This window comes from Anopheles funestus, assembly GCF_943734845.2.
Source record: "Anopheles funestus chromosome X unlocalized genomic scaffold, idAnoFuneDA-416_04 X_unloc_43, whole genome shotgun sequence".
Classification (NCBI taxonomy): domain Eukaryota; kingdom Metazoa; phylum Arthropoda; class Insecta; order Diptera; family Culicidae; genus Anopheles; species Anopheles funestus.
This window is the reverse complement of record NW_026045169.1, coordinates 45,001-67,500: the sequence shown is the minus strand read 5'-3', so window position 1 is coordinate 67,500 and position 22,500 is coordinate 45,001. Positions and strand designations below refer to the sequence as shown.

Below are 22,500 nucleotides of genomic sequence, written 5' to 3'. Positions count from 1 at the left end.
TGCACCGTGCATAGTAGATAATGGTCGTTCCAGTACACGGAATCGGACAGGTGCAGTTACACACCGTCCCTACGTGCTGAGCTTCTCCCGTTTCGCTCGCAGCTACTCAGGGAATCCCGGTTGGTTTCTTCTCCTCCCCTTATTAATATGCTTAAATTCTGGGGGTTGTCTCACATCACTTGAGGCCTACAACAAAATCAGTCACATTCCATTCGTTTCGAACCCGGGGCATAGCGAACCGATATATACGCAACAACACTTCACACACACACACACACGGATTGGGCAATTTACGGTCATTTTTGAATCAACGATGGCCCCCCCGAGCACGTTGTCCGAATATCACTCCAATAAGGACAACGAGTTCCGCTCGGCATCGTTTTGATTCGATCTCTCAACAACAACTCCCGGTCGACTTGGTCGACTTGGACCCACGATGTCTCCCCCCGAGCATGTCGAGCCAACTGCACCACTATTGTATTGGACAACATGTTCCCCTCGGGCATCGATGGGTTAATCATGCACCACTATTATAAAACCCTTTGACGTTTTCCCCCAAGCACGTTGATCCAGTATTACGACGGATACGGTCAACGAAATCTTGGACATCAAAGAGGTTTTCGATTGAATTTCCCCATGTTTCACAACGTACTCTTAGCGGTATCCTACGATACGTCTCACTCTATTTGTGTGTGTGCGCGTTTACGTGCGTGCGATTTATGCGGTTCACCCCTTTACTTTCAGCGCCCTGCGGTCCCAACAAAGGTCCCGAGCACGCCATTATGCACAGTGTGGAAGCGTGTTTCCCCCACGACACTAGACGGGCTGCTCGCCATAGTGTTCTATTGTGGCACGCTCCACCCTGAAGTTTGGTTTGTTGTATATCAAGGAATTGATAGGCACTCAAGAATGTGTGCATCGGCCGGGTTTAATCGTCCGACGCGCAATATGCGTTCAACTTATCGGTGTTCATGTGTCCTGCAGTTCACATTGTGACGCGCATTTAGCTGCGGTCTTCATCGATCCATGAGCCGAGTGATCCCCTGCCTAGGGTTTTATAGTAAGGTTCCCAATGTAACACAATCCCGGTGGTACGTCCAAAGACTAACTTTCTGACTAAGTTGTCTTTATTACCCAATAGTCCCAGGCCTTGTGACTTGTGGCTCATGTCTACGCCCATGGCCACCATTCGCTAAGATAGTTTTGAAGTCACTTTGAAGGCCCAGGAACAACTCTCTTAGCACATCGGTTAACCTGGCGCCGCAGTCAACTCATGTGCTTGGATCGGATCGAGCTATTGAGTATTGGGCCTGCATACTCGCTCATCCGTATCCTTTGCGTACCGCCCCATGGCCCTTGTATGTCTGCACCACAGTTCCTGTTCGTTCCGTGCCTATGGCCGGATACGTATTGCACATCGGTATACCTGTCGCTACTCAGGCAACTCGTGTGCGTGGATTGGATCGAGAACATGGTGTGTGCCCCATGTTATAATTGATAGTCCATATCCACTTTATAGGTTAAAGTCATAAGTTGTGATTGCACAACCATTCTTCATAAGAGTTTAATCACTCTTCAACTAACTTTCGTTCTGGTGTCTTGGTATCAAATCGCGTAAGACACAAGATTCTACTGGCCAAATAGAATCTAGCACATTGGTTAACCTGGCGCCGCAGTCAACTCATGTGCTTGGATCGGATCGAGCTATTGAGTATTGGGCCTGCATACTCGCTCATCCGTATCCTTTGCGTACCGCCCCATGGCCCCGTCCTTAGAGTTAATGACTAGTAGGCTTAACTCTTTGTATGTCTGCACCACAGTTCCCGTTCGTTCCGTGCCGTGGCCGGATACGTATTGCACATCGGTATACCTGTCGCTACTCAGGCAACTCGTGTGCGTGGATTGGATCGAGCTCATGGGGTGTGTAGAGATTCCATGTTATAATTGCAAGTCCATATCCACTTTATAGGTTAAAGTCATAAGTTGTGATTGCACAACCATACTTCATAAGAGTTTAATAACTCTTCAACTAACTTTCGTTCTGGTGTCTTGGTATCAAATCGCATAAGACACAAGATTCTACTGGCCAAATAGAATCTAGCACATTGGTTAACCTGGCGCCGCAGTCAACTCATGTGCTTGGATCGGATCGAGCTATTGAGTATTGGGCCTGCATACTCGCTCATCCGTATCCTTTGCGTACCGCCCCATGGCCCCGTCCTTAGAGTTAATGACTAATAGGCTTAACTCTTTGTATGTCTGCACCACAGTTCCCGTTCGTTCCGTGCCGTGGCCGGATACGTATTGCACAACAGTAGATACCATCACCTGACGTATCTAACACACCACTATTGTAACTCGTCGTCGAAGGACCTTTCAAGTGCCTGATGGCCAGGGGAGCTCTTACACGGCACGGAGACACAGTGATGCTCGCCCATCACAGTGTACAACGATCGAGTTTGCTTAAGTGTCTGGGTACCTACACACCAGACACAATGCAATGGCCACGGATCCACACAAGGCACATCACATGCAGAAAGCTTCACCAGATTATGACACATACCACACTCTTGTAACTCGTCGTCGAAGGGGCGTTCAAAGTGCCTTACGGCTAGGGGAGATCTAGCACGGCACGGAGACACAGTGATGGTTGCCCATCAAAGTGTACAACGATCGAGTTTGCTTTCCGCGCAAGCGTTCTAAGTGTCTGGGTACCTACACACCAGACACAATGCAATGGCCACGGATCCACACAAGGCACATCACATGCAGAAAGCTTCACCAGATTCTGACACATACCACACTCTTGTAACTCGTCGTCGAAGGGGCGTTCAAAGTGCCTTACGGCTAGGGGGGATCTAGCACGGCACGGAGACACAGTGATGGTCACCCATCAAAGTGTACAACGATCGAGTTTGCTTTCCGCGCAAGCGTTCTAAGTGTCTGGGTATCTAAGCACCAGACACAATGCAATGGCCACGGATCCACACAAGGCACATCACATGCAGAAAGCTTCACCAGATTCTGACACATACCACACACATGCAACTCGTCGTCGAAGGGGCGTTCAAGTGCCTTACGGCTAGGGGAGATCTAGCTCGGCACGGGGACACAGTGATGGTCACCCATCAAAGTGTACAACGAACGAGTTGGCTTTCAACAAATTCTGACACATAGCAAGCGAGCGACCGAGCTACACCGAAGGCAGCCCATGGTTGGTCACTCGCGGACGATCATCAGTAATGATCCTTCCGCAGGTTCACCTACGGAAACCTTGTTACGACTTTTACTTCCTCTAAATCATCAAGTTCGGTCAACTTCAGCCATGCCAGCTGCAGCTCACGAAGGAACCGCGGAAGGTAAGCCTCCAGAAACCTCACTAAATAATCCATCGGTAGTAGCGACGGGCGGTGTGTACAAAGGGCAGGGACGTAATCAGCACTAGCTAATGACTAGTGCTTACTAGAAATTCCAGGTTCATGGGGACCGTTGCAGTCCCCAATCCCGACTAGATGGGCATTTTAGTGATTTCCCGTTCCTCTCGGAATGGGGGCGCCTATTGGCGAGAACACGCTGCGACCCACATTGTAGCACGCGTGCAGCCCAGAACATCTAAGGGCATCACGGACCTGTTATCGCTCATTCTCAGCTTGCTAAACACAAGTTGTCCCGCTAAGCAGGGCAAACGTAGCCGACGACCGCCCGTGAAGGCGCCGCCCGGCTGTAACGTCAGGTGCGCCCGGAGGCGCACTGCTGACAGCGTTCTAGTTAGCATGTTTGAGTCACGTTCGTTATCGGAATTAACCAGACAAATCATTCCACGAACTAAGAACGGCCATGCACCACTACCCTTAAATTTGAGAAAGAGCTATCAATCTGTCTTACCTCGATAAGTTTGGACCTGGTAAATTTTCCCGTGTTGAGTCAAATTAAGCCGCAAGCTCCACTTCTTGTGGTGCCCTTCCGTCAATTCCTTTAAGTTTCAACTTTGCAACCATACTTCCCCCGGAACCCGATTTTGGTTTCCCGGAAGCGACTGAGAGCACCGAATAGGGGTAGCGTCTCCCAATTGCTAATTGGCATCGTTTACGGTTAGAACTAGGGCGGTATCTAATCGCCTTCGATCCTCTAACTTTCGTTCTTGATTAAAGAAAGCATCCATGGCAAACGCTTTCGCTTCAGTTGGTCCTACGACGGTCTACGAATTTCACCTCTCGCGCCGTAATACCAATGCCCCCAACTACTTCTGTTAATCATTACCTCTAGGTTTCTGACAAACCAACGAAATCGTATAAACCGAGGTCATATTCCATTATTCCATGCAAGATTATTCTCGGCCAACGCCAACCCCACGGGGGGGCCGGACGCTTTGTCTTAGCCTGCTTTGAGCACTCTAATTTGTTCAAGGTAAATGTGAGTATCTTGAGCACCATGAGGAGCCCGTGCCGGAGTTAACCGGTAGCACGGTACTCGTTCACAGAGTAACGCCCAAGTACACCATTGTGAGTCGCAGCCGTGAGCGCGCGCACGAACGGCCCCGGCGTGTAACCGGGCGCCCGTGGCGGTCACGTGTCTGGACGGGCAATCAACTTCGAACGTTTTAACCGCAACAACTTTAATATACGCTAGTGGAGCTGGAATTACCGCGGCTGCTGGCACCAGACTTGCCCTCCACTTGATCCTTGTTGAAGGATTTATACTCAACTCATTCCAATTATGGACCATCGTTAGAGAGGTCCATATTGTTATTTCTCGTCACTACCTCCCCGTACTGGGATTGGGTAATTTACGCGCCTGCTGCCTTCCTTGGATGTGGTAGCCATTTCTCAGGCTCCCTCTCCGGAATCGAACCCTGATTCCCCGTTACCCGTCGCAACCATGGTAGTCCTCTACACTACCATCAATAGTTGATAGGGCAGACATTTGAAAGATCTGTCGTCAGTCGACAAGCGACCATACGATCTGCGTCCTTATCCAGACTTCAACTCAAGCCGCCCGGAGGCGATTGGTTTAACTAATAAGTGCACCAGTTCAGCTACCCGCGAGGGCAACAGTCCCGGCATGTTGCATGTATTAGCTCTGGATTTTCCACAGTTATCCAAGTAACTAGTGGTAGGATGATCTTGTGAATTATAGCTGTTATACTGAGCCTTATGCGGTTTCACATTCATTTATGTTTGTACTTAGACATGCATGGCTTAACCTTTGAGACAAGCGTATATTACTGGTAGGATCAACCAGAATTCGTTCCACTACAGACACACACTCGCTTAGTGGGAAATAAATTTCCACACAACTCTCTCTCTCTAGAACCATATGGAATGGCTCTTTGGTGTTGGGTAAGGCACCAATTTGTTGGGGTGTAACGGTCACCACCAACTTTAAGTTTGTTAGGGCACAACGGAAACCACTAACTAAACTTTAGGAAACTAAATTTCCTCACACATTATCTCTCACCATATTAGCACTAGGTGCTATCCACGATTGTACAACGTTTCAACTCTTGAATCGACCGTAGGGCCGCGGAATTGCTTCCGGGCCCCTATTCTCGCTATTAATTGTTCATCTCTTTCAATACATCGAGTTCGTTCCATTGGGTAGTTCGCATGGCGAACGTTTTGATGCAGCCCCCTGGGGGACCACGGCACTTTACACCGGGTATGGTGTATGCGCAACCTACAGATAACAATAAACCCCTTATGCGTGTGTAAACCGATGTTGGGCTGCTCAACATCTTTCATGGTTACATCACTTGCACCAGAACCCACGGTGCCGATTTGGTAATATGTTGTACATTTACTCTCAAGATGTACGCTTCGGCCCCTTATTCAGGGGCTCAAGCTATTACCAGCAAGAACAATCCTCATCCAGACTTGAACTCGAAACACCCGGAGGCGAACGGTTTAACTAATAAGTGCACCAGTCTTGAATCCATGCGTCGGTGGAAACAATGCCGGCGTGTTGCATGTATTAGCTCTGAACTTAGCGAGTGATTGCCTTGCAGCTGTCATACTGAGCGTAGAGCGTGATTATCGCTCACTTGAACCATGTTGAATGGCTCTTTGGTGTAGGGTAAGGCACCAATTTGTTGGGGCACAACGAAACCACCAACTTAAGACTTGCTTATAGGCATTTCAACGTTTTCAACTCTTAAATCGACCGTGTTTCATTATCATCTCTTCTTCTTATTAAATGCATAGAGTTCGTTCCATTGGGTAGTTCGCGTGGCGAACGGTTTGATGCAGCCCCCCGGGGGGGACCACGGCACTTTACACCGGGCATGGTGTATGCGCAACCTACAGATCACCAATATATTTGTGATCGATAATGCACACTTCTTACACGACTGACCAGTCGACAGCGCTGCCTTCCTATTATGCGTGTGTAAACCGATGTTGGGCTGCTCAACATCTTTCACGGTTACATCACTTGCACCCGAACCCATGGTGCCGATTTGGTAATATGTTGTACATGGTCTCAAGATGTACGCTTCGACCCCTTAAGGGCTCAAGCTATTACCAGCAAGATCAATCCTCATCCAGACTTGAACTCGAAACACCCGGAGGCGAACGGTTTAACTAATAAGTGCACCAGTCTTGAATCCATGCGTCGGTGGAAACAATGCCGGCATGTTGCATGTATTAGCTCTGAACTTAGCGAGTGATTGCCTTGCAGCTGTCGAACTGAGCGTAGAGCGTGATTATCGCTCACTTGAAAGGGTCAAGCCCTTTCGAGTCGTCCGGTTTTTACGCCAGACGACTCGGTTCACCATCTTTCGGGATACAAGTTGACTAAGTGGTACCACTACACTTATCAACTTTCGATTTGGTAATCCTCATCCAGCTTCCTTTCTGGAGGTCCCGAGGATTACCAATTGGGCTGTCATACTGAGCTCATATATTGGAGATCGATAATGCACACTTCTTACACGACTGACCAGTCGACAGCGCTGCCTTCCTATTATGCGTGTGTAAACCGATGTTGGGCTGCTCAACATCTTTCACGGTTACATCACTTGCACCCGAACCCATGGTGCCGATTTGGTAATATGTTGTACATGGTCTCAAGATGTACGCTTCGACCCCTTAAGGGCTCAAGCTATTACCAGCAAGATCAATCCTCATCCAGACTTGAACTCGAAACACCCGGAGGCGAACGGTTTAACTAATAAGTGCACCAGTCTTGAATCCATGCGTCGGTGGAAACAATGCCGGCGTGTTGCATGTATTAGCTCTGAACTTAGCGAGTGATTGCCTTGCAGCTGTCGAACTGAGCGTAGAGCGTGATTATCGCTCACTTGAAAGGGTCAAGCCCTTTCGAGTCGTCCGGTTTTTACGCCAGACGACTCGGTTCACCATCTTTCGGGAAGGGACCGTCTCGGTCGCAAGCTGCTCCGGTCCCCAAACAACCTGCGACAAATGATAGGAAATGCCGACATCAATACGTGTTCAGTTTGGTTTATCGCTCATAGGTCTTTTTGACCATCGATCCCTGATTATAACTCTCAATTAAACAGTCAGGAGAGTAAGGCATGCCCATCGATATCTCATCGACAGGCGATACCGCAAGAACGGCCAACGACACATCAGGTGATCGATTATTGCTACGACTTTTGCTTAATCGTTTCCACTCCTTAGAGAAAGAAACCCCCGGGGACCGTCTCGGTCGCAAGCTGCTCCGGTCCCTAAACAACCTGCGACAAATGATAGGAAATGCCGACATCAATATGTGTTCAGTTTGGTTTATCGCTCATTGGTCTGTTTGACCATCGATCCCTGATTAAACTCTCAGTAATCCAGTCGGGAGAGTAAGGCATGCCCATCGATATCTCATCGACAGGCGATACCGCTTGAACGGCCAACGACACATCAGAGGATCGTATCTTGCTACGACTTTTGCTTAATCGTTTCTTCTCCTTGGAGAAAGAAACCCCCGGGGACCGTCTCGGCCGCAAGCTGCTCCGGTCCCTAAACAACCTGCGGCATCAAATGATAGGAAAAGCCGACATCAATACGTGTTCAGTTTGGTTTATCGCTCATTGGTCTTGTTTGACCATCGATCCCTGATTAATACTCTCAATTAGAAGGTCGGTAGAGTAAGGCATGCCCATCGATATCTCATCGACAGGCGATACCGCATGAACGGCCAACGACACATCAGAGGATCGTATCTTGCTACAACTCTTGCTTAATAGTTTCCACTCCTTGGAGAAAGAAACCCCCGGGGACCGTCTCGGCCGCAAGTTGCTCCGGTCCCTAAACAACCTGCGGCATCAAATGATAGGAAAAGCCGACATCAATACGTGTTCAGTTTGGTTTATCGCTCATAGGTCTGTTTGACCATCGATCCTAGAATTCAACTTTCGAGTAAGGCATGCCCGTCGATATCTCATCGATAGGCGATACCGGTAGAACGGCCAACGACACACATCTAGGATCGCATTTACTCTTCCTTGGATGGATAACCAATACCCTAGGACCGTTTCATCGCGAGCTGCTCCGGTCCTCAAACAACTCGCGAACCACCGTTAGGATGATATTAGGAATGGCCGACTTTCATCCTTTAACTCTCAGTTCTGCTTACCAAAACATAGGTACTTGGACCTTAAAGACCACTATATGTTCCCCGATCGGGGGCAATCGGAACGTCTATCCATCATCAACATCGTTTCACTCATTCCGAACCACCAAATTGGACAGACAGTACCATATTCACCAACCGATTGCTTCAACTTCGCAAACTGTATGGTAAGTTCTACTAATTTCACATCTTACCATCGACTAATAGTGCATAAATCCACTTGGAAATCACTTTTCCTTGGTCCTCGGACCTTCTACGACAACGTCCAACAAATATCCGAAGTCGTTTCCCAACTTAGACCAAGCATTTCGTATCTTTACTTCTAATCGATTTTTTCTCTCATAATTGACGATCAAAATCTAAAAACCACATTTTGAGCCAGAAGCAGTCGTCCGATCGTCCTGGGGGTAGTCTCAATCGATTTAGAAGGGCCCAATTCATAAAGATACGTACTCAGTCAAATTCATGCTTCTGGCTCACCTACCCCCTATATAGAAAACGAAAGCGTACAGGCGTGGAAAACGTGCCATTTTTCTCCATCACGGACTTTTTTTTTCTCGTTGCACCGACTCTAGTAAAAAAGTGAAATTTTTTACTAGTTACCAACTTTTGCAAATTATCATCGGATATCACTTTTCATGGTCTATAGTAAGTTCTTATCACGTTTTAGTAGTTTTTGAAAAAAAAAATTTTTTGAACTTTTCAAAATTTTTCAAAACAAAGTTTTTGTAGGCGGTTTTGTGTATGGAGGGTTACTAGTCTCGGGGTCACTGTTTGACCAAAAAACCACTATATATCATTCGAAAGGTAATTTCAAGGGCTACAAAAAATTGTTCTACGGCACCCCCCTCCGACGTCTAGTATTCGAGTTATTGGCCAAAAACCATCACTTGAGCGATTTTTCGTTCAGGGTACCCGACTCTAGTAAAAAAGTGAAATTTTTCTCGATTGACCAAGTGTTGCAAATGACCATCGGATTTCACTTTTTATGGTCTATAGTGAGTTCTGATCACGATTTGGTACTTTTTGAAAAAATTTTTTTGACGCACTTTTCAAAATTTTGCAAAACCAAAACTTTTTAGGCGGTTTTGTGTATGGAGGGTTACTAGTCTCGGGGTCACTGTTTGACCAAAAAACCACTATATATCATTCGAAAGGTAATTTCAAGGGCTACAAAAAATTGTTCTACGGCACCCCCCTCCGACGTCTAGTATTCGAGTTATTGGCCAAAAACCGCAACTATAGCGGTTTTTCGTACAGGGTACCCGACTCTAGTAAAATGATGCGATTTTTACTAGTCTAGGAACTTTTTGGTCAAAAAATCAAGTATATGTCATTCGATAGATAATTTCAAGGGCTACCAAAAATTGTTCCACGACACCCCCCTGCGACGTCTAGTATTCGAGTTATTAGCCAAAAACCGCAACTTAAGCGGTTTTTCGTCCAGGGTACCCGACTCTAGTAAAATGATGCGATTTTTACTAGTCTAGGGAACTTTTTGGCCAAAAATCAAGTATATGTCATTCGATAGATAATTTCAAGGGCTACCAAAAATTGTTCCACGACACCCCCCTCCGACGTCTAGTATTAGAGTTATTAGCCAAAAACCGCAACTATAGCGGTTTTTCGTCCAGGGTACCCGACTCTAGTAAAATGATGCGATTTTTACTAGTCTAGGGAACTTTTTGGCCAAAAATCAAGTATATGTCATTCGATAGATAATTTCAAGGGCTACCAAAAATTGTTCCACGACACCCCCCTGCGACGTCTAGTATTCGAGTTATTAGCCAAAAACCGCAATTATAGCGGTTTTTCGTCCAGGGTACCCGACTCTAGTAAAATGATGCGATTTTTACTAGTCTAGGGAACTTTTTGGCCAAAAATCAAGTATATGTCATTCGATCGATAATTTCAAGGGCTACCAAAAATTGTTCCATGACACCCCCCTGCGACGTCTAGTATTCGAGTTATGGGCCAAAAACCATTCATACTTGAGCATTTTGCTCATTTTGCCTGTACGGGTACCGGGGACTAGTAAAATCAGGCCAATTTTACTAGAGTAGGGGTCCTTTTTGGTCAAAAAAACAACTTTTGCTCGTTCGATAGGGAATCGATAGGGCAACAAAAAATCGTTCTACGACCCCCCCTTCCGATGTCTAGTATTCGAGTTATGGGCCAAAAACAGTTTATAGCTAATTTTTCACTCGATTTTTCACCAAGTATCGCACATTACTCCGGTTCTATACATTGGATCGTCAATCTTTAAGATTTTATGGGTAGTTCCAACTGTTTGCTACATTTCATCCATACATCACCAACCGATTCAATGTCTGTGCTAGAAGTTATTAGAGGAATAAAAAAATTTACCCTTGGCTTTGGACCGTACAATTTTACCCATTTTTGGCCCATATTTGCCCCATAGCTCCGCCGGTATCCAAGATATGGCCACACTTTCTTCTGGCCATGGGTAGATGGCACTTGTGGCTAGATTTCTTCCATGCACCACTAATCGCTACCATGTCTCTGGCCGGAGCTATTCGACGAACAACCATCGCATTTACCTAGGTACTTTTTCGGATTTTTGGTCCAACTTGCACCATTTTTGGCCCGTATTTGCCCCATAGCTCCGCCGGTATCCAAGATATGGCCACACTTTCTTCTGGCCATGGGTAGATGGCACTTGCGGCTAGATTTCTTCCATGCACCACTAATCGCTACCATGTCTGTGGCCGGAGCTATTCACGAAAGCGCCTCGCGCACTTGGTCGGATTTTTGGTCCAACTTGCACCATTTTTGGCCCATATTTGCCCCATAGCTCCGCCGGTATCCAAGATATGGCCACACTTTCTTCTGGCCATGGGTAGATGGCACTTGTGGCTAGATTTCTTCCATGCACCACTAATCGCTACCATGTCTGTGGCCGGAGCTATTCGACGAACAACCATCGCATTTACCTAGGTACTTTTTCGGATTTTTGGTCCAACTTGCACCATTTTTGGCCCATATTTGCCCCATAGCTCCGCCGGTATCCAAGATATGGCCACACTTTCTTCTGGCCATGGGTAGATGGCACTTGTGGCTAGATTTCTTCCATGCACCACTAATCGCTACCATGTCTGTGGCCGGAGCTATTCGACGAACAACCATCGCATTTACCTAGGTACTTTTTCGGATTTTTGGTCCAACTTGCACCATTTTTGGCCCATATTTGCCCCATAGCTCCGCCGGTATCCAAGATATGGCCACACTTTCTTCTGGCCATGGGTAGATGGCACTTGTGGCTAGATTTCTTCCATGCACCACTAATCGCTACCATGTCTGTGGCCGGAGCTATTCGACGAACAACCATCGCATTTACCTAGGTACTTTTTCGGATTTTTGGTCCAACTTGCACCATTTTTGGCCCATATTTGCCCCATAGCTCCGCCGGTATCCAAGATATGGCCACACTTTCTTCTGGCCATGGGTAGATGGCACTTGTGGCTAGATTTCTTCCATGCACCACTAATCGCTACCATGTCTGTGGCCGGAGCTATTCGACGAACAACCATCGCATTCACCTTCTCGTTGCACTTCTTCGGGAATTTGGTGCAACCAAGTTTTCACTATAACTTGGTCATTTTCCGTCCATCGGACATGCGGTTTTGGGTGTCGATACTTGACACCGCGCGCTACAATATGTTCCTCCACGACCATGTGGTCCGATGCTTCCAACAGGAGCTATTCGAGGAGTACCGATTTTTCACCATTAAAAATGCTCGTTTTTGCACCAACTTTTGCCTATAACTCAGGCTGTATCGATCGGATCTTCAATCTTGAAAAAGTTTTGGATAGGTGGCATCAAATGCTACATTTCGTTCTTCCACGTCAACTTTGTCCGATGTCTAGCAAAAAAGTTATTCGCGAACCAAGTCCAGAACCCATGCAATGGCTGCCCACATTGCATACATCACGGCGGTTAACTCTCGTTACTCTATACCGAGGACTTGGTACTTTTTCAGGCATTCGTTGCTACTTCTCGGTTCATGATATTCGTTTACGGTCTTCACTAGGGCATTTGGTGCTCCTTATCGGTTCATGATATTCGTTTACGGTCTTCACTAGGGCATTTGGTGCTCCTTATCGGTTCATGATATTCGTTTACGGTCTTCACTAGGGCATTTGGTGCTCCTTATCGGTTCATGATATTCGTTTACGGTCTTCACTAGGGCATTTGGTAATGGGCTTCCCACTTTCTACTGATCGATCCATACTCACTTGCGTGCACCTAGCCTAGGAAGGTTTCCTATGGCTTCCCATCTTTCTACTGATCGATCCATACTCACTTGCGTGCACCTAGCCTAGGAAGGTTTCCTTGGGCTTCCCATCTTTCTACTGATCGATCCATACTCACTTGCGTGCACCTAGCCTAGGAAGGTTTCCTATGGCTTCCCATCTTTCTACTGATCGATCCATACTCACTTGCGTGCACCTAGCCTAGGAAGGTTTCCTTGGGCTTCCCATCTTTCTACTGATCGATCCATACTCACTTGCGTGCACCTAGCCTAGGAAGGTTTCCTATGGCTTCCCATCTTTCTACTGATCGATCCATACTCACTTGCGTGCACCTAGCCTAGGAAGGTTTCCTATGGCTTCCCATCTTTCTACTGATCGATCCATACTCACTTGCGTGCACCTAGCCTAGGAAGGTTTCCTTGGGCTTCCCATCTTTCTACTGATCGATCCATACTCACTTGCGTGCACCTAGCCTAGGAAGGTTTCCTATGGCTTCCCATCTTTCTACTGATCGATCCATACTCACTTGCGTGCACCTAGCCTAGGAAGGTTTCCTTGGGCTTCCCATCTTTCTACTGATCGATCCATACTCACTTGCGTGCACCTAGCCTAGGAAGGTTTCCTTGGGCTTCCCATCTTTCTACTGATCGATCCATACTCACTTGCGTGCACCTAGCCTAGGAAGGTTTCCTATGGCTTCCCATCTTTCTACTGATCGATCCATACTCACTTGCGTGCACCTAGCCTAGGAAGGTTTCCTTGGGCTTCCCATCTTTCTACTGATCGATCCATACTCACTTGCGTGCACCTAGCCTAGGAAGGTTTCCTATGGCTTCCCATCTTTCTACTGATCGATCCATACTCACTTGCGTGCAACTAGCCTAGGAAGGTTTCCTTGGGCTTCCCATCTTTCTACTGATCGATCCATACTCACTTGCGTGCACCTAGCCTAGGAAGGTTTCCTTGGGCTTCCCATCTTTCTACTGATCGATCCATACTCACTTGCGTGCACCTAGCCTAGGAAGGTTTCCTTGGGCTTCCCATCTTTCTACTGATCGATCCATACTCACTTGCGTGCACCTAGCCTAGGAAGGTTTCCTTGGGCTTCCCATCTTTCTACTGATCGATCCATACTCACTTGCGTGCACCTAGCCTAGGAAGGTTTCCTATGGCTTCCCATCTTTCTACTGATCGATCCATACTCACTTGCGTGCACCTAGCCTAGGAAGGTTTCCTTGGGCTTCCCATCTTTCTACTGATCGATCCATACTCACTTGCGTGCACCTAGCCTAGGAAGGTTTCCTATGGCTTCCCATCTTTCTACTGATCGATCCATACTCACTTGCGTGCACCTAGCCTAGGAAGGTTTCCTATGGCTTCCCATCTTTCTACTGATCGATCCATACTCACTTGCGTGCACCTAGCCTAGGAAGGTTTCCCTTTGGTACCGACTTCCATCTACGCACTCGATATAACCTAGGTACTTGGTACCGATGATGGTTAACACTCAAGCATTTCTTGCATCCTGCGTGCAAGGTACCAATTTTCACTTCTTGGGTACGTTTATGGGCCCGCATTTATCCAATATCGCTCCGATGGCCTTTCGCATTATTTCATCCGATAGCCCTTGCCAAAAGCTACCAAAAGTTCCTCCACGGCCATGTGTTCCGACGCTTAGTTTAGGAAATATTCGAAAAAATTCATCTTAGGAAAAATTTTCTTATTGGAAAATCACCTTAAATCGATGGCCATTTTTTGGGCAAAAACTTTAACGTCTTCCCGACTTTGCGGGAATTGCGAATTTTAGGCACCCAGAGAAAATCTTTTACTTTAAGGGGGCGGCCGCGAAATTGCCCAAAGTCTCGGACACAAAAATTCTCAAGTTCCCCACTCTAGTAAATCGCCCTATGAGTATCTCCTGGCCCGCGAGCTCTGCGAGCGGGCCAGCTTCGGCGATTTTTGCCTTTTCGCCTAGGCGGTTCTTCTACGAAATTGGTCCACAGCTTTTGCTCAGAAAGCTAGCATTTGTTGCAACAGTTAGGTACTTGGTACCACATTTTGGTATCCATTTGGGCATTTGTGGCAACTACTCGGTACTTTGGCCCACATTTCGCTCTACTCGGGCTTCTATGGTGGTACTTGTCGGTACTTCTGGCCAACTTAGGCCAATTGGGTGCAACTTGTGGGTACTCTGTGGGTACTTTAGGGCGTATTGTGTCTTTCGGGTGAACCTTCGCTATACTTCATGGGTACTGATGGCCAACTTAGGAACATTCAGTGCAACCTTTGGGCCTAAGGAAATTTGTCCAACTCTTTGGACTTAGAAAATTTTCTGGACTTAGAAAATTTTCTGGACTTGTAAAAATTTTCAAATGTTCAATTTGGCCCACATTTCGCTCTACTCGGGCCTCTATGGTGCTACTTGGCGGTACTTTTGGCCAACTTAGGCCAACTGGGTGCTATTTGTGGGTACTCTATCGGTACTTTTGGCCAACATAGGCCAATTGGGTGCTACTTTTGGGTGCTCTATCGGTACTTTTGGCCATGTTAGGCCCATTCGGTGCTATATGTGGGTGCTCTATCGGTACTTTTGGCCATGTTAGGCCCACTCGGTGCTATTTGTGGGTACTCTATCGGTACTTTTGGCCAACTTAGGCCAACTCAGTGCTACTTGTGGGTACTCTATCGGTACTTTTGGCCAACTTAGGCCAATTGGGTGCTCTTTGTGGGTGCTCTATCGGTACTTTGGGACATATTATGTCCTTCGGGTGAACCTTCTCGATACCTCATGGGTACTTGTGGCCAACTTAGGAAAATTCAGTGCAACCTATGGGCCTTTGGAAATTGTTCCAACACTTTGGACTTAGAAAATTTTCTGGACTTAGAAAATTTTTTGGACTTAGAAAAATTTTCAACTTCTGTATCTTCTTCATCATGTTCCATTTTGTGGGACTTAGAAAATTTTCTGGACTTAGAAAATTTTTTGGACTTAGGAAATTTTTCAACACTTGTAAAATTTTTGTTCCTTCTTTGAAGAAGAATACTTTCCACTATTAGCTTCTTTCTCTTTTTCTTCTTAGTTGTCTTCTTATTTTCGGTCCGAGAGCGCCGACACTTGTAAAATTATCTAAGTCCGAAGACTTTTGGAATGAACCAAAAGTCAACGAACACAATACATCAACCCTATCAACATCAAGTGGCAACCCGAAGGAAGCGCAGCGGCCAGCCCATGTACAACGCGAAGTTGTAGCATGCAACCAACCAACCGCTAACCTCCAACGGCACTCAATGTATTCGTTACACATGGGCGCACCTGCACCACACTGTCGTGACCATCCAACGAGCCGTCGGTTCGGTCGTGTGTTACAAGCACCCCATCACATAGGCATAGAGTCACCACACAGTGTTCTTCAACACTCTCGTCACATGGTGCAAGTCACGGTACGCACCACCAATGTGCACTGGTTGGCCAATTCCAGCACACACGGGGCGCGCACGCGCAAGCACTAACCACCAAGCATGGGTCGCCTGAGAGGATCGATGCGAACGCATCTCTACAACTTGAAGCTCCCAGCCTGTAGTCCCGTCGTTTGCGGGCGGTCGTAGGTGTCGAAACTAGTGATATCCACAGTCGGCAAGCTCGTCCACCGGTGTTCCCAACATGTATGGTACTAACACGTGCAGCGCGAACCCGCCCTTTGCGGCCTAGTAGTAAGCGGGGATGAGACGCCAGTGTGCCAATGGACAGCACGGACGGTTCTCGGAGGGTTGTTAGGCCCGCTAGCTTACGACCACCTAATGGGTATAAGAAGCGCTATCAGCTCGGATTGGATACGACCTTAGAGGCGTTCAGGCATAATCCAGCGGACGTAGCGTCATACCATAGTCCGTTCGAACTAGTATTGAGCCAGTGGTCCGTACCTGTGGTTCCTCTCGTACTGCACAGGAATTCCGTTAAGATAGCGACAAACAATGCACACCAGTAGGGTAAAACTAACCTGTCTCACGACGGTCTAAACCCAGCTCACGTTCCCTTGAAAGGGTGAACAATCCTACGCTTGGTAAATTTTGCTTTACAATGATAGGAAGAGCCGACATCGAAGGATCAAAAAGCCACGTCGCTATGAACGCTTGGCGGCCACAAGCCAGTTATCCCTGTATTGTCACCTGGGTGCTGACAAGTGAAGATGTGGTAAACAAACGCTCCGTCAAGAAGTGGTGAAAATTTGGTGAAAATCGTAATAAAATCGTTTTAAAAGTGTCAAAATCGTGCTTAGAGCACCCGATTTACCCAAAAATAGTGAAGTTCGGCCAAAAAACGACAATTTTTGTGCAAATACAGTTTTGTTGTGTTTTTGCCCCCTCCGGGAGCACCAAAGTGAACCGGTGTTCAGGTGTGCAAAAAATCACCTCTTTTCCTGCCGGAAGAGGTTGATTTAAGGTAAATCGTGGCCGCTGAAGCCGATAAAACGGTTTCCGAGTCGATCGGAGCAGTGGAAGTGCGACAAAAAACGATATTTTGGTGCCCATACATTTTGTATGGGGAACTTTGGACACTCACAGCTCAGTGAATTTTGAACGGATTTGGACCGGATATGTTTTAAATCGTGTGCGGAGTGCCAAAGAAGTGATTTTGTGAAAAAACCGCATCAAAATCGGTGATTTAAGTGCTGAAAAAAGTGGAAAACATTTTTGCAACACGTGTTGACAGTACTGCCCAGGCGGCATTTCCCAAGGTGTATAATATTGAGTGTATTATAAAGTGGAAAATTTTTATCGCCTGATCGGTTCCGTGAGTGTTGGAGGTGGTTGAGCTCGGAGAGACGATTCGGGGAAAATTTTTCCCCCCGCTCCCACCTCACCCCATCGCCCTCAGTGACCCCCGGCCTTATTAAGGCCTTATCAAGGTGCATTAAATTTTGGACTTCGCCGGAAAATTACACAAGTGCAGTGGAAAATTCCGGTTTTGTGCTGGAAAATTCGGGGACTTCCAGACGTACCCCCTGGATTTTTTCCGGACCTCCAGCACCCCCCCCGCATTTTCCGGATTTCCTTATTAAGGCGTTAAAAAGGTGAAAAACATAAAAACGCTGCGGAAAATTATTTGCGGGCTGCAAAAAATTCCGGTTTTGGGCTCTAAAATTCGGGGACCACTTGCCACACCCCCTGAAATTTTTTCCGCGCCCCCACCACCCACCCACCGCCCCCCCCGGATCAGGAATCGCGGATTTTTGGTGGATTTTCGGGTTTTTCGCCATTTTCGGGTGAAAGGAGAGGAGATAGGAGCTTGGTGTGTTCGGGAGTTTTGCTCAGGAGGGGCAATTACATCTAGCCCCCCACCCCCCTGGGTCATTTTCCACCCCCCCTGGCCAATTCGGCATTTTTGGGGGTCTAGCTCGGTCTTGATAAATCGTGGAACGACCTTACGTGAAGAAACACCACCTCCCTGAACGATTTTACTGCTCGAATACCATTTCTGCTGTGGTGGTTCTCACGGGGCAGTCCGCTGCTGGCGTCCTCCCGTGAGGGGGAGTAAATCCAGCATAAAGTGCGGAAAATGTCAGTATCTGGGCGATCCCTTCGTCCCAGGGCTGACTCATCCGACGTGAGACCGGCCAAGCTTCCGCAGATTATGGAGGCGAAAGTGGCCGTGACTAGAGTGTCCCTACCGACAATGAAGCCAGCTAGCTCGGAGATGGTCGAGCTGAGGAAGCTCATGAGTGAGACTTCCCTCACTAATGAGCAGCTACTGTCGACAATTCAGGACCTGCAGCAGGAGCTCTCGGCTCTCCGTCAGCGTATGGACGCCAACGCCGAGCAGGCTCGGATTGATATGCAGCAGGTTCAGGAGCGTGCTCGTCAGGAGCTACAGGCGGTCCAGGAGCAGGCTCGCCAGCGTGAAGAGCGGCTTCGGGAAGAACACATGAAGGACCGGCAGGCGCTGAACGAGCTTATCCTGCAGTCGATTGGCGCCAAGAATGTGACTGCTCAGGGTTACTACGCCAGCATCGCCGAGGAGCAGCGCACGTGGGCAGAGGTGGCCAGTAGTGAGCCGGTTAAGCGCGTGCAGCGCAAGCGTGGCAATCGCCGTGGTAAGGCGCAGCCATCACAACAGCAGCAGCAGCAGCAACAAATCCGGCAGCAACAGCCATCCCAGCAGCGTCAGCAGCAGCAGACACGCCAGCAGTGGCCGGCGTTGCAGAAGCGGCAGCAGACGCAACAGCAGGGGCCAACGTTACAACAGCAGCAGCAGACGCGACAGCAGCGGCCAACGGTGCAGCAGCAGAGCCAGCCGCGACAACAGCAACAGCAGAGTCAACAAAAGCCGACTCGCCGTAACGTGCGTCCAGACACCATCGAAGTGGCGCCGGCAGTAGGTACAACCTGGACGCAGGTGTATCTGAAGCTACGTACGGCCCCAGAACTGGAAGAGGTCCGCACGGCTATCGGGATGGGCCGGCGAACGGCACAGGATCATCTCCGTGTCCCCATTAGTCGAAGCGCGGACAGTGAGGCACTCGCGGATAAGATCCAGAGTGTCATTGGCGAAATGGGTGCAGTGCGAGTGCTGACTGAGATGGGTGAGCTGCTGATCACCCATGTCGACTCGCTGGCCACCGTTGATGAGGTGAAGGAGGCGATTCGGGCTAAGCTTGGAGTAGCCCCGGGCATCACCTTCTGTGAAGTTTGGGAGCTGAGCGATGGCACGAAGCGCGCACGTGTTCGTCTTCCGCTGGTAAAGGCGCAGCAGCTGTACGAGGCAAAACTGTCTCTTTGCCAGTGCATCAGCGTGGCTCATGAGGTCCCTCGTCGTCCGATCTCCCAGCGTCGCTGTCTGCGGTGCCTGGAAACGGGGCACATCGTGCGGGACTGTCGGAATGAAACGGACTACCGAGGCAAATGCTTCCGCTGTGGCAGCACCGGTCATCTGGCGGAAGCCTGCGCTTTGGAGCCCAAATGCCTTAAGTGTGGTGGCCCGCACAACATCGGTCACCAGAGCTGTGGACAACTGCCGGCACCGTGCCAGGTGTGAGGCAACAACTGCGAGTGTTGCAGGCGAACCTGGGTGGTGGACGCACCGCACAGGATTTCGTTCTGCAATCCGCTCGGACTGAGCGGATCGACGTGCTGCTGCTTTCGGAGGTGTACCGGCCTCCGGAGAACAACGGAACGTGGTCAGTGGACTCATCGGGGGCAGTGGCCGTGGTGGCCACCGGAGCATATCCCATCCAGCGTGTGTGGCGCAGCCCAACGCCCGGATTGGTGGCCGCCCAGATTGGAGGAGTTGTTTTCGTCAGCTGCTATGCTCCTCCACGACTGACTCTCGGTGAGTTCGAGCATTTTCTTGAGGCGCTCGAACTGGAGGCACTTTCTCACCATCACGTCGTAGTGGCAGGCGACTTCAACGCCTGGCATGAGGAGTGGGGAAGCGAGCGGAACACCGTGCGAGGTGAGGCGCTGCTCAACACCATCGAGCAGCTTGGGCTGAGGATCCTCAACCAGGGAACAACCCCAACGTTCGTCGGGAACGGTGTTGCCACACCCAGCGTCGTGGATGTCTCGTTCGCGAGCGAGACTATCGCACGCCCCGACACATGGGCAGTGGCTCCTGACTCGTTGGCGCGGTTTTATACGGCTTCCGACCACCGGTACATCCTTTACACCGTCGGGCCGTCCTCCTCACCTCAGCTCCAACGTCAGCAGCAGCACCAAAGCCAGAACCAGCGACCGCAGCAGCAGCGGCATCATCGGCGGCAACAACAACAGCAAAATCGCCGGCGACAGCAGCAGCACGACCAGCAGCGGGTACGAGGCCACCAGTCAAGCAGGAGATGGAAGGCTTCGCAGTTTTCAGCCGAGGCGTTCCGAGCAGCACTTAGCGCAGCGAACTTCGAGGAGCGAGCAGTAAACCAGGAGGGGATGGTCGATGCCATGTTGCGGGCATGCGACCAAACGATGGCGCGGATCACCTCGTCGCACCGTGATCCCCATCGAGCCCTCTTCTGGTGGACACCGGAGCTCACACGCCTTCGTGAGGAATGTGCAGCAGCTCGCGACCGTATGGTTGCCACGGTCGATTTGCAGGAGCGCAGCATCGCAGCAGCGCACCACCGGACTGCGAGGCGGGCCATGGAGAAGGCGATTCGGGCCAGCAAGCGCACTGAGTTTGATGAGCTCATCCGACTGGCGGAGGAGAACGAGTTCGGAGCAGGGTACCGGACTGTCATGTCTCGGATTCGTGGTAGTTACGTGCCTGCCGAGACTGACAAGGCGGAGCTGCTGCGCATCTCTGGGGACCTGTTTCCGACTCACCCGGCTGTCGAGTGGCCGGTAGAGGAGGACGTCGAGGATGGGCAGTCGCTGATGCCTGTCACCACGCGGGAACTGCTGGACATCGTGGCGTGCATGGCCAACCGGAAGGCGCCGGGATTGGACGGGATCCCCAACGCAGCCGTGAAGACAGCGATCAGGGAGTACCCGGAGGTCTTCTGCCGTCTGTACCAGGACTGTCTCGACCGTGGCGAGTTTCCTTCGTCATGGAAGAGGCAGCGCTTGGTACTGCTGCCAAAGCCTGGCAAACCTCCCGGGGAAAGCTCCTCGTACCGGCCGTTGTGCATGCTAGACGCACTCGGCAAGGTGTTGGAGCGCCTGATCCTGTCCCGGTTGAATCTTCACCTTGAGGACCCTGAAGCCCCACGACTGTCGGATCACCAGTACGGCTTCCGGAAGGGGCGATCCACCATCAGCGCGATCCAGCGAGTTGTGGAGATGGGAAGGACGGCCAAGTCCTTTCGCCGGACTAACCAGCGGGACAACCGCTGCCTGATGGTGGTCGCGTTGGACGTCCGCAACGCGTTCAACACCGCGTCCTGGCAGTCCATCGCCAACGTGCTGCGTGAGAAAGGCGTTCCTTCCCCGTTGCGTAGGATAATTCGCAGCTACTTCAAGGACCGGCGGTTAATCATCGAAACCAGTGAGGGACCCGTCGAGCAGCACATCAGCGCGGGAGTTCCGCAGGGCTCCATTCTGGGGCCAACCTTGTGGAACGTGCTGTACGACGGGGTCCTGGGAGTGTCGCTGCCACAGGGGACCGAGCTAGTCGGTTATGCCGACGACTTGGTACTTCTCGTCCCGGCGGTGACTCCCGAAGCCGCGGCCTCGAAGGCCGAGACAGCTGTAGCATCGATAGCAGAATGGCTGACTCGTCACCGTCTCTCCCTGGCGCCCGAGAAGACTGAGATGACGATCATCTCCAGCCTGAAGAGACCACCGTCGGTCTCCATCAACATCGGCGGTGTAGTGGTTCCCTTCTCCCGGTCCATCCGCTACCTGGGAGTCTGGCTCCAGGATCATTTATCCTGGCTCCCTCACGTCGAGAAGGCAGCGGCGAAGGCGGAGAAGGTCGCTCAGGCAGTTACACGGTTGCTGCCGAATCACAGCGGCCCGAAATCGTCTCGAGCCCGCCTGCTGGCGGCTGTAGCGGATTCCATCCTTCGCTACGGAGCCCCAGTATGGTCGGAAGGCTTGGAAAGACAGCAATGCCGCAGGCTTGTTGGTCGAGTACAGCGCAAGACGGCGATTCGGGTCTGCAGAGCGTTCCGCACAGTGCGCGGTGAGACGGCGGTACTGCTGGCCGGGCTGATC

The 22,500-nt window shown here is 49.7% G+C and overlaps 1 non-coding gene and 1 pseudogene across 1 annotated transcript; both read right to left on the bottom strand.

The window, feature by feature from the left end:
- Positions 1 to 188, bottom strand: part of LOC125773632 (large subunit ribosomal RNA) — a 3,599-nt pseudogene extending 3,411 nt beyond the window's left edge.
- A 709-nt stretch (positions 189 to 897) lies between these two features.
- On the bottom strand, positions 898 to 1,055 carry LOC125773638 (5.8S ribosomal RNA). The gene has a single exon (XR_007420265.1). It is a non-coding gene; the product is annotated as a 5.8S ribosomal RNA (ribosomal RNA).
- Positions 1,056 to 22,500: the final 21,445 nt, after the last annotated feature.